Consider the following 13715-nt stretch of genomic DNA (forward strand, 5'->3'; position numbering starts at 1 on the left):
CACCCACCAAGAAGATTAGTGAATGCTTCAGATCGCCGAAAGATGCACGACACCCTCTAGCTACTCCTGGTGTGTATAAGATTCCGTGTAGTTGTGGGAAGGTTTACATTGGAACCACAAAAAGAAGTATCAATACTCGCCTAACTGAACATAAAAGGAACTGTCGACTGGGACACACGGACAAATCGGCTGTAGCGGAACATGTTTTTGAAACGGGTGACCATGAAATAAAATTTAGTGAGACGAGCGTGCTAGCTAAGACATCGCATTATTATGCACGTATGTATAGAGAGGCTGTAGAGATTTTTAAACACCACAATAATTTTAACAGGAAAGAAGAAGGCTTGAAGCTAGATAAGATATGGCGGTCGACTCTGTACCAAAGATGTGACAATCGATTACCTTCGATCGAGAGTAATGACGCCAGCCAGAGATAGTTTTACTGTTGACAACACGTGGCGAGTGGTGGCGCCCTCTACGCGCTCTATATAAACAGGACCTCCACGGCCTAGCAGCCAGTCGTAGACTCACCTCAGATGATGTTGCCCGCAGCTGGCAACGAAACGTCAGGGAGAAGTATTTCTACTATTTGACCACGGCCTCTTAGCCCGGAAGTTTTAATTACTGAATAGTCTGACACTTGTATCTATTAGACATACACTACATGGTCAAACAAACTTCTAAAATTCCTGTAAAAGGGGCAACGTGAGCTCAGGAAACGTGATTCAGAATTTGCTTTTAGTATTACTTTTATTAGGAATTGTTAGAGTAGGTGCTGATTCGAAGATACCGACAGGAGGTCACATTTACAAGAGAAGGTTACCCATGGATAGTGTTGTACTAGCCTCGCTGTGACAGGATGTTTTAATGTTATACGTGTTTTTTTTTCTCTGACAGTTCTAATAATACTGTAAAAGAGTTAAATGTTACAAGTGTACTACAACACAGTTGACAATGATTCAACTAATCATTTAGGATGTCGAGACATTTTTTAGTGAATTCGACTTGATAATAATGGAAGTATTCACAGTGCCCTGTTCACTTACTGCACACATATTTGACAGCTCCACAAAAGGGCTTGTAGCATACTATTAAACACAGTAAATGTTTATCTGCCTTGTTCGCAGATGTGCGACCGCTATTGATGCATCCACGCCCATCCATCGCCAGTTATGATCTCATCTTTTGTGTTCTGTGCCTTTCCCCCAGCCAACGAGATGCCAGGAAGAGCCACACAGCTGAAGAAATGCGCCTCTTTCCGTAGCCTCAGATGCACCAATTGGAGACAAGGTAACGTTTTGTTACCTTATAAGACAACATCACCACGCTGCAAGATTATTACCTTCGGTTGAATGACAGCTTTACCTTACGATGTGTAACACATTCATTTGTTTAGGCTGGATATCACCTGCAACAACATGATTGTTCTGGAAGACGTGTCAGGCTTATGAAACTCAGAACTTCGAAGTGTTGTGCGATATTTTTTTCAGTACTATACGCGCAAAGCACTTCCCACCTCACTCTGATGATGTTGTATGCGATAGCATAGGCAGAATCTCTTACGACCGCCCCGAGCAGACCATGCCAAATTACACTGCACATACAGTAAACATGGGATGTGAGTTGTTGCTTGCTAGCACTCTGAGATTATCATATATCTCGTTTTTAAGTATAAATAGACTGACAAGAGTGGCATGTTCATTGGTAGATGCGTGATTTTTTTTTATTTCTCAGTGGCTGTGTCATGAGTTCAAAGCTTTTTCTGAATTTTTTGTCTGCACGTCATCCTATCTGAAGTGCACATTTTTTTAAAAAAATTTTGATGTTGTAAATGAATATGCCACGTTTGGGAATTTTTTGCGTACAGGGGAGGGGAAAAATTCCTTTTCTGTTGTTTCACTTGGCTCGATACTGACTGACGATGGTATTTGCCACATATCTCGGCACTGCCGTCACTTGATTTTAATTTAGAGTGCCATTTCGTTATTATCGGTTGTTGTCAACACTGCCGATACCAAGCAACATTATAAGATTGATCACTGAAGCACTTCATCTCCATAACGAAGCATTAGCATCTTTCCTCTTTATTGTCAAAATTATTGGCATGCGTTGTAACCTCTGTAGCCTCTGTGCACAGCCGGTGATAGTATCCGATCGTGGCCAAGACAACGAAGGTTTTATCAAAGAGAGTCTTATGGCTTCCTCTTTGCAAAGCGTGTGCCAGTACAGCCAATGTGTCCATTTCATTCCACTGAACGTTTATTTTATGATCCTCTATTCGTTTTCACTACTTTCTTCGTACAATCTATGTACAGTCGAGGACAAAACGAGCGAGATCTCTCGCCTTTTCGTTATACTGATCCGCACAGCTTTAAAGTCTGCAACACAGCATAACAGGCAAGACGACGAAGTACTACCAACATACTATGCATGAGCGTGAAATTGACAAACCATCCGATCTCTGTCAGACTGTTGTCAATCATGTGTAAGACTATATTAATGCTGATTAGTGTGTTAAACACAACACGTAAATATAAGATATAAATGAAAGAATTCACATCGAAGTATTAATGCCACCGCGTGTTAGAAGTGCGAGCATTCCCATTGCTAGCTAGCTTAAGAAACACTTCGGCTAATGAACATTTTCTGGCTGTGGCGAGTCTAATGGAGAATTCGAAACATTGTAGAATACGTTTGGCAGCTATGTAGCCGTTTATTTCTTGGGGTAATGCAGAATTATCCTATAAATTTAATCGCTACTAACAGTATTTTGTTATTTCGGTAGCCGGCCGGAGTGGCCGAGCGGTTCTAGGCGCTACAGTCTGGAATCGAGCGACCATTACGGTCATGGTAGGTCAGCAACGGTAATCCAATATAACTGGTCTGAACGTTGACACAGACCGTATCGCGACCGAATGCGCATAATATTTTGCTAATTCGTGACGATCTAGGGTACTTTGTCTTACTAAAACACTTATGTTATAACCTGAAATTCATTTTTATTGGTACAGATCATACTAATTAGCGTTTCTTCTTTCATTTGTTTCTTATATTTACGTGTTGTGTTTAACACACTAATCAGCATTAATGTAGTCTTACACATGACTGTAAACAATCTGACAAAGTTCGAATGGTTGGTCAGTTTCACGCCTGTGCATATTACGTTGGTAGTACATCGTCGCCTTACCTGTTGTGCTGTGTAGCAGACATTAAAGCTGTGCGGATCAGCATAACGAAAAGACGAGGGGTCTCGCTCGTTTTGTCCACGACTGTACATCTATTCACAGTTGCACGGTAATCTACACAGGGTGATCACAAACAGTTTCATAAGCTTGTGCAGGTGTTGGTAGGGAGATTGTCCTAAGATATAATTGTACCAAAAAATTCGATACATTGTGCCTTTTCCGAGTTATTTAGCACTGAATTACCCAATCAGGTTCCTGCGAACGCAAATTGAAGTAGTTTACTAGACAGAATTAGTGTCAGTTTTGTCATAGCGTAGATGACAGAGCACGGAACTTTTCAGTCTTTGGCTCTGGTTCGACCCTTACGACCGTTCCAAATCCAATTGTTGTATCGGTGTCTTGTTCGGTTTTAGGAAACCAAACGAAGTACACGTTCGGCAACACGGTCTCTGGCAGACTGCTTGAATTTGAATTTACGTGGGCTAAGACCTGATTGGCTAACTTTAATGTTAACTAACTCGCAAACTTCGCAGCGAACTGAATTTTTTACTTAACAGTTATTCCTGAGCACAACGTATCCTGCAACACCCTTACAACCTTTTCAGACCGTATATCCACACTGTACATCCACGGTTCTGACGATTGGAGAATGACCTTGACCAGAGTTAACCATTTCTGTATACTGCTAGGAAAATCGAATATAATTATAAATCACAAAGACAAAGTCACAGAGAAGTTCAACCTTCGTTCATATACACGTCTGACGAAATCCTTAAAATGAAGCGTTTAAGTTTACAGTGACATTTGGTGATGGCGTTTGTCCTCTGTTTTCAGCATAGCTAATGTTCATACAAAATCAATTTAAAGCACGAATATCTGAACTCTATACTAGGTAGCAAAGATCTCATCAGTAAATTTTAGCTCACTGTAATCGAATTACCAGGACGTATACTCCGAAGTCCTAATGTACCTAACAATACTTTTGACTGTTGCAAAATCTGTGCATACTTTTTCAAAAATCAAATACTGCTTACGCTCTGCAGTGAGTCAACAAGGGTTATGTGGCTTGACAATAATACGAAAACGAAGGGGCACGAAACATTGATTTTCCTAAAACAGACAATTTTTCATTCACATAAAATAGGAAAAAATATTTTAATTAAGAGAAAAATTTAGTTCACCAACCACATGCACTTTATTAGCAGTTCATATTGAACGTGGAATACATACTTACGAATTACTTTTAAATTAACATTATGTATTCTGTATTGGACGAAAATATACACACCAAAAAACGTTTTGCATCACCTCGGCTCCGAGAGTTCCGGAACCTGTACACAAAATTGGAATAGAGATCAACATAAACATCATTTCCGCCCTTTTATTGCTCATGAAGACCACAAACTGCATGTTGTACCTCCATACGGCGAGACCTTCAGAGGTGGTCGTCTACATTGCTGTACACACCGGTACCTCTAATATCCCACCAATCTAATATCGTCCCACTTCTCAACGGTGATTCGGCGGAGATCCCTCAGTGTGGTTGGTGGGTTACGACGTCCATAAACAGCCCTTTTCAATCTATCCCAGGCATGTTCGATAGGCTTCATGTCTGGAGAACATGCAGGCCACTCTAGTCGAGCGATGTCGTTACCCTGAAGAAAGCCACTCACAAGATGTGCACGATGGGGGAACGAATTGTCGTCCATGAGGACGAATGACTCGCCAGTATGCTGCCGATATGGTTGCAGGATGGCATTCACGTATCGTACAGCCGCTACGGCGACTTCCATGACCACCAGCGGCGTACGTCGGCCCCACATAATGCCACCCCAAAACAGGAGGAAACCTCCACCTTGCTGCACTCACTGGACAGTGTGTCTAAGGCGTTCAGCCTGATCGAGTTGCCTCCAAACACGTCTCCGATGATTGTCTGGTTCAAGGCATATGCGACACTAATCGGTGAAAAGAAAGTGATGGCAATGCGGAGCGGTCCATTTGGCATGTTGTTGGGTCCATCTGTACCTCGCTGCATGGTGTCGTGGTTTCAAAACTGGACCTCGCCATGGACGTCGGTAGTGAAGTTTCGCATCATGCAGCCTATTGCGCAAAGTTTGAGTCGTAACATGACCTCTTGTGGCTGCACGAAAAGCATTGTTCAACATGGTGGCGTTGGTGTCGGGGATCCTACGAGCCAAAATCCGAAGGCAGCGGTCGTCCACTGCAGTAATAGCCCTTGGACGGCCTGAGTGAGGCATGTCATCGACAGTTCCTGTGTCTCTGTATCTCCTCCATGTTCGAACAACATTGCTTTAGTTCACTCCGAGACGCCTAGACACTTCCCTTGTTGAGAACCCTTCCTGGCACAAAGAAACAATGCGGACGCGATCGAACCGCGGCATTGACAGTCTAGGCATGGTTGAAGTGCAGACAACACGAGCCGTGTCCCTCATTCCTGGTGGAATGACTGGAACTGATCGGCTGTCGGAGCCCCTCCGTCTAACAGGCGCTGCCCATGCATGATTTGTTAAATCTTTGGGCGAGTTTAGTGACATCTCTGAACAGTCAACGGGGCTGTGTCTGTGATACAATATCCACAGTCAACGTCGATCTTCAGGAAATCTGGGAAAGGGTTTGATGCAAAGCTTTTTTATGTGTGTTGTTGTCAATGTTTTTATTCTGAACATGGGAAGGAGGTCTTACTAGTTAACAACAAATTTTCATAAAGAAAACTGTTTGTTTTTGTATATCGATAACAATTAGATTGTGTAATTTTCAGTATTTGCTACGGACGATGGTGTAGGAATACAGAGACGTTTGTAATATTGATACAGCAGAGAAAATATTGCTAAGATTATATTCCCTTTTAGTATTAAAAACTAATTAGACTGGTTTTTGAAATAGATTTTTCTTCCTCGATTTACCTTTTTCCTGTGAGAGACAATGTGTAGACAGATTTTTTATGTAACACTAAGCAATTTCGAACTAGAGAAGAGGTGAACGGGGTTCACTAGTACTGTGATAAGGGCTGCAAACGGGGAAATCCACTGACACTAGTGACTTTGACAAAGAGCAATATTTTATGGTCCAGCACCTGGGAATGAGCATCTCGAAATCGGCAAAGCCAATTGCATCTCTGCATCTACTGTCTTGACCATCTATGGAAAATGAATCAAGGACGCTGTAACCACAGTAGGCGACAACGTGCTGGATTTCCATACCTCATCACAGAACTGGGAGATCGGGAGCTTGTCCATTCTGTAACGCAGGATAGGAGGCGGTCTGTGGCACATCTGACGACAGAGCGTAATGCTCGTGTAGTTACAAGTGTTTCGGAGCTAACTATTCAGCGCTCATTGTTGAACACGGGACTCCGTAACTTTTCCCGGCCATTAAAATTGCTATACCACGAAGATGACTTGTTACAGACGCGAAATTTAACCGACAGGAAGAAGATGATGTGATATGCAAATGATTAGCTTTTCAGGGCATTCACACATGGTTGGCGCCGGTGGCGACATCTACAACGTGCTGACATGAGGAAACTTTCCAACCGATTTCTCATACACAAACAGCAGTTGACCGGCGTTGCCTGTTGAAACGCTGTTGTGATGCCTCGTGTAAGGAGGAGAAAAGCGAACCATCACGTTTCCGACTTTGATAAAGGTCGGATTGTAGCCTATCACGATTGCGATTTATCGTATCGCGACATTGCTGCTCACGTTGGTCGAGATCCAATGACTGTTAGCAGAATATGGAATCGGTAGGTTCAGGAGGGTAATACGGAACGCCGTGCTGGATCCCTACGGCCTCGTTTCACTAGCAGTCGACATGAAAGACATCTTATCCGCATGGCTGTAACGGATCGTGCAGCCACGTCTCGATCCCTGAGTCAACAGATGGGGACGTTTGCAAGACAACAACCATCTGCACGAACAGTTCGACGACATTTGCAGCAGCATGGACTATCAGCTCGGAGACCATGGCTGCGGTTACCCTTGACGCTGCATCACAGACAGGAGCGCCTGCGATAGTGTACTCAGCGACGAACCTGGGTGCACGAATAGCAAAACGTCATTTTTTCGGATAAATACAGGTTCTGTTTACGGAATCATGATGGTCGCATCCGTGTTTGGCGACATCGCGGTGAACGCACATTGGAAGCGTGTATTCGTCATCGCCATACTGGCGTATCACCCGGCGTGATGGTATGGGGTGCCATTGGTTACACGTCTCGGTGAGCTCTTGTTCGCATTGACAGCACTTTGAACAGCTGACGTTAGATTTCATATGTGTTACGACCCATGGCTCTACCCTCGATTCGACCCCTGCGAAACCCTACATTTCAGCAGAATAATGCACGACCGCATGTTGCAGGTCCTGTACGGGCCTTTCTGGATACAGAAAATGTTCGACTACTGCCCTGGTCAGCACATTCTCCATAGTTCTCACCAATTGAAAACGTCTGGTCAATGGTGGCCGGGCAACTGGCTTGTCACAATACGCCAGTCACTACTCTTGATGGACTGTGATATCTAGTTGAAGCTGCGTGGGCAACTGTACCTGTACACGCCACCCAAGCTCAGTTTGACACAATGCCCAGGCGTATCAAGGCCGTTATTACGGCCGGTGGTGGTTGTTGTGGGTACTGATTTCTCAGGATCTATGCACCCAAATTGCGTGATACTGTTATCACTTGTTAGTTCTAGTATAATATATTTGTCCAATGAATACCCGTTTATCGTCTACATTGCTTCTTGGTGTAGCAATTTTAATGGCCAGTAGTGTATGTTGAGGTACCGACGTGAGCAAGTGATGTGACACAGTGATTAACACGCTAGACTTGTACTTGGGAGGACACCGGTCGTAATCCTAGCACGCCCATCCAGATTTAGTTTTCCGTGATTTCCCTAAATCGCTTAAGGAAAATGTCTGTGTGGTTCCTTTGAAATGGGTGCGGATAATTTCTTTCTCCATCCTGTCCATTGTCGACAGGACGCTACACTCTAATCTTCCTTTCTGTTTCAGCGACATCGTCAACTGCGAGTACAGTGGATTCGGGATCGTCGAAATTTGACCGGGGATCAACAGAAACGTGTCACCGGGGTGTGATGATTCACGTTTCTTGTAACACCATGTTGATGCCGGCGTCCAAATATATCGTCATCCAGAGGATCGTCTACTCTGAATACGCGTCGCGTCTCGGAAGCAGGGCGGTGGGGGTAGTATTATGCTAAGAGCGACATTACCTGGACTTCAGTGGGACTGGTGTTAGCAATCGCAGCCTCCATGACAGCTGTGGACTAAATTAACATTACTGTAGAGTACCTGCATCCTTTAATGCTACATGTGTTCCCAAACGACTATGACATCTTCGAGCAGAACAGCTTTCCGCGTCACAAGACCAGAATCAGTGGTTTGAGGAGCACGAAGGCAAAGCCGATTTAATGTCTTGGCCACAAGATTCGCCTGATATAAACCAGATGGAATACGTGTGAAACTCTACCGGGTGCCAGTTCAGTGCCTACAAACCACTGGCTTAGAATTTATGGGAATTTCGTGACCTGGGGGTAGACATCTGGTGCCTCATACACTAAGTGATCAATAGTATCCGGACACATTCAAAAACATATGTTTTTCATATTAGGTGCATTGTTCTGACGCCTACTGCCAGGTACTCCACATCAGCGACCTCAGTAGTCATTAGACATCGTGAGAGAGCAGAATGGGCCCTCTGTGGAAGTCACGAACTTCAAACGCGGGCAGGTGACAGGGTGCCACTTGTGTCATATGTCTCTACGCGAGATTTCCACAATCCTAAACATTCTTACGTCCACTGTTTCCGATGAGATAGTGAAGTGGAAACGTGAATTGACACGTACAGCATAAAAGCGTACAGGCCGACCTTGTCTGTTGACTGACAGAGACCGCCGACAATTAAAGAGGGTCCTAATGTGTAATAGGCAGACATCTATCCAGACCAACACACATGAATTCCAAACAGCATCAGGATCCACTGCAAGTACTATGATAGTTTGGCGGGAGGGGAGAAAAATTTGATTTCGGGGTCCAGCGGCTGCTCATAAGTCACACATCACGCCGGTAAATGCCAAATGGAGCATCGCTTGGTGTAAGGAGCGTAAACATTGGACGATTGAACAGTGAAAAAATGTTGTATGGAGTGACGAATCACGGTACATAATGTGGCGATCCGATGGCAGGGTGTGGGTATGGCGAATGCCCGGTGAACGTCATTGGCAGCGTGTAGTGCCAACAGTAAAATTCGGAGTGTGTTATGGTCTGGTCGTGTTTTTCATGGAGGGGGTTTGCGCCCCTTGTTTTGCGTGGCACTATCACAGCACAGGCCTACATTGATGTTTTAAGCACCTTCTTGCTTCCCACTGTTGAGGAGCAATTCGTGGGTGGCGATTGTATCTTTCAACACGATTGAGCACCTGTTCATAATGCACGGCCTGTGGCGGAGTGGTTACAAGACATTATCATCCCTGTAATGGACTGGCCTGAACGGAGTGCTGACCTCTATCCTATAGAACACCTTTGGGATGTTTTGGAACTCCGACTTCGTGCCAGGCCTCACCGACCGACATCGATACCTCTCCTCAGTGCAGCACTCCGCGAAGAAGGGGCTGCCATTCTCCAAGAAACCTTCCAGCACCTAACTGAACGTATGGTTGCGAGAGTGAAAGTTGTCGTCAAGGCTAAGGGTGGGCCAACACCATAGTGAATTCCAGCATTACCGATGGAGGACGCCACGAACTTGCGAGTCATTTTCAGCCAGGTGTCCGGATATTTTCGATCACTTTTGTGTACTTACGGAAACCTAACTAAGAAGTGTAGAAGCCACGTCACGCAGAAAAGATGATGTACTGCATTATAAAGCTGGACTAACCCGCTGTGATGGTCACTACGATTTGATTTGGCGCCTCAGTGTGTGTGTGTGTGTGTGCCAACAATGTTCGTTGTTACCCATGAAGCATAACTGACGTTAAATGTTATGCTGTTCGAGTAAGTGCACCTGTTCTGAAGAGTATATGTTCCCAAAAAATGTAAAATTTAAAGGTCATTTCCGATAAATATAGTTGACCTTTTAAGCGTAATTACCACAGTTTCTGTGGAAAAGCATAGTTACGTATTGTGCATAGGGCAAGGGACGCTAACGTATCCCGTATTAGTAAAGCAATATGTACACTTTTGTCATTACTTTAAATACTATACCCGTATTTAATGTGTAGGCTACGTTAATTTCTATAGTAAATTCAGAGACTACAGTTGTATGTGCATGACATGTATATTTCACATTGTATTCGAGATATGCCTGTGTCGTCTGTGAATTTCCAAGCTCGTACATTCGGACTGCTTCATGTTTGGGTGATAAATCTATGTGGTGGTACTGTTTTTTTGCCCATTATCACTACTCCGTTAAGGTTTTGCATGATTCAAAATTCCTCGGCTAAGATACAATAAAATTACTACATGGACAGCATGTAATATACTCTGATTCAGTCTGGAACTAATGAGAGCTCAAGAAAATAGTGTGATATAAAATCTTGCAAAAGAAAAACCTTTAATCTGATGTCTTAAATAAATCTAATCGCCGAGAAGCATGGTTTCTTTACTAGTAAATGGTTCGTTTTAGCTATTTTAATTTATTTAACGCTCCCACAGCTCTGATTTTTCCTTGTAGAAACGACGTTTTCAACGTAATAGCGGTTACTTACTACCTTTTTCTACTGCTGTTAATGAAGATTCGAGGTGATCAGTTTTAAGCTACTCACTTAACAGCAATCATTTGAGCTAGCTGCCATAACAGGAACTGTGAAATCAATCCATGCCGACGTTAATAAATGAAGAGTGGAAATGGAAATCATTCTACATGGCATTATTTCACACAACACTTTCTTTGTGCTACTGTGTTCGCGGTACTCTGCGTATCTCTAGACTTGATTCAGATGCCAAACCATGGGGACAGTCTTTCAAATATGCTTTAGTAGGTGGTGCAAGGTCTTTCTGACAAGCTGGCCTTCTCTCTGGATTTTCAAAATGTGAAACATATGAGAAGTGGTTTTTATTGACTGCTGTTCTACCAGCTGAAATCTTAATGCCGTGTATCTGTATTTGTGTTATCGCAGATAAAACGTAGTGCTTCAGAATTAAGGGCACTTGAACAAATACTTTCTTCCCCCTACTTTGTCAAAAAATGACATTATTGAGACAGTGGTTGTGAACAGAATACAAGTTGATTCATGCAGTGAACAGAATGGTAACCAGCTACTTTCCATTATGCTGTTTATGTACCCAAATAGCGCCTTATCGTTTTCGGATCGACAGGTTCACCTTCCAGCAGCTGCCCACTTTTATATTACATTGGTTGTTGTTTACATCTGCTGTTGAAAAAAACATAAACTAGTGTAAACAACACTAAATTTGATATAATCATGAACAGCCGTGTGAAGATGAATCCGTCGGTTCCAAACCGGTAACAACGCTACTTGTGTAAATAGTGCTTGCTGTTTTCTGCATTGCAAGAATCAACTTGTTGGCACTTATAATTGTCTCCTTTTTGCGATGATGCGGTGAACAGTATACTTCAGTACAACCAGAATACATTCTCAAATTTTTGGCACTTAGAACATTTTCTATTTCCACTCTTCAAATGCTAGTTGAGTAAAAATTAGGGACTACCGTCGTCACAAAAGATAGTTTTCGAAACATTTTTCTCACATTTTTTATTGCCGAAGTTTCAAAACGATCAGTTTGAAGCTGTTGCTCTACCTTAGCAATATGTGTGCTAGTGGAGCACGCTTCTTCAATACAAACCTCTAAATATACTGTAGTGGTTAATGCATGACCAGCAGCACGATGGTCCCAAAACAGCAGCAGCCGGAAAGCTGGCCACACTTTCCCTATACAGATTTTCTATGAACCCCTCGTTGGTCCTGGTCCGTCCCCAGGCCTGTACAGTCCTTAAGCGACTGTCAGGTTTATTGAGGACGGAACAGTTAAGCCCCCCCACCTCGGCAAGGTCTGGGGTCCATAGGGGGGGACCAGTAAGCCGCCCAAAATCCAAGAGCCCACGTCCCTACCTTATGCTCAAAGCATGTGTAGAGACGTATGCTCTTTGGACCATTCGCAGTTTACTGGCGACCAAATGCCAAACTATAACTAAAGAGTGCAAATACATGTTGAGGACACTAGCAATTACTGGCTATCAAATGAATGAATCTACAAACAGAAACTTGATGGAGGAGAAGTGTTTAATACCTTGTGGGTGAAGTGTGTGTATCTTTCTGTGCTTCCCAGTCTGATAATAAAAGAACCGTGAAGCATGGAGATATCTACAATACAATATTTACGCTAGGACGGAATGTCTCTCTAAGGCCGATGAATCGCAAATACGCGACGCTATCGAGATGTGAAACGCAAAATAGAACGACAGCATCTAAAACGACGAAGTTATTAACAAGGCATTTGGTCTTTATGACCTCTTACACTTATTTTAAATTCTTTCTTCGCTGTATCATATCGGCACTTATCGATCGTCGCATCACAGAGCAATGGTCGGCGGCGAGAAAGGTGGTTGTCAACTGGAGTGGGGCAAGCCGGAAGCGTGGCTGGTAGGTTCGGGGAACTGATCGGGGACAATGGTGTACCTAGAGCCATGCTCAGACAGTGTTATTGCAGAAGTATCAGCGTTTAATCGGAAAACGTGACAGCTGTATTTTGTGCTGGTGTAAGAACGTACGAAGCTGACGTTTGAATTAAGGTTAATGAAACCAGTGTTTAAGTACTATGTATATGAGGGCACAGTCTGTGCCGATGAACGCCATGTGATGTTGCTTCTGTAAAAGGAAAAAAAGCGCTATGTACACGTCCTATGCTGCTGAATTACTGGATAGGATAGTGCCAGCTCTACTGGCGTGTTGCAACAGAAGGGAAGCCTCACTTTGTATTCACTAAAATTTCTGTGCTTCTGAAAAAGGTGTTCACCCACTGGGTTCTAACCCGGATCGAAAAACCCGTGCATTCCATGATTATGATTTGTTCAGGGACAAATCTAGATGGTTGTTTGATGGTGTCATAAAAATAATAATTTTGGATTTTGTGTTTGTTGTTTTTAAAAACTCTGATCTTGACATCTTGTTGTGTTTGATTATCAGAAACTATATAAAGTATTGCGGAAGGTAAAGTCTCGAAACAGTTTTTTGACATGATTTTACTGCAGCAATTCAATTTTTGGTAGCTTCATCCTGTTAGTCATTCTTATATTAACTCACAGTCGTTACGTTGTATGCTATTTATACATGAGATCACTATTGTGTAGTCTGATGAAAAAATTTGACCTTGTATTGTGTACTCAATCAGTCGACTCCACGAGTAATTGTTTTGGGCCACAAATCACTGCTTCCAAAACACTTTAGCAGCAGACTGTGGATGACTGATTGAGGTGTAATTATTGTAGTTAACAATAATATATTTATTCCTCGTACTGTTGCTTGTAGTAAGAAGATC

The sequence above is a fragment of the Schistocerca americana genome, chromosome X, assembly GCF_021461395.2.
Source record: "Schistocerca americana isolate TAMUIC-IGC-003095 chromosome X, iqSchAmer2.1, whole genome shotgun sequence".
In the NCBI taxonomy this organism is placed as follows: domain Eukaryota; kingdom Metazoa; phylum Arthropoda; class Insecta; order Orthoptera; family Acrididae; genus Schistocerca; species Schistocerca americana.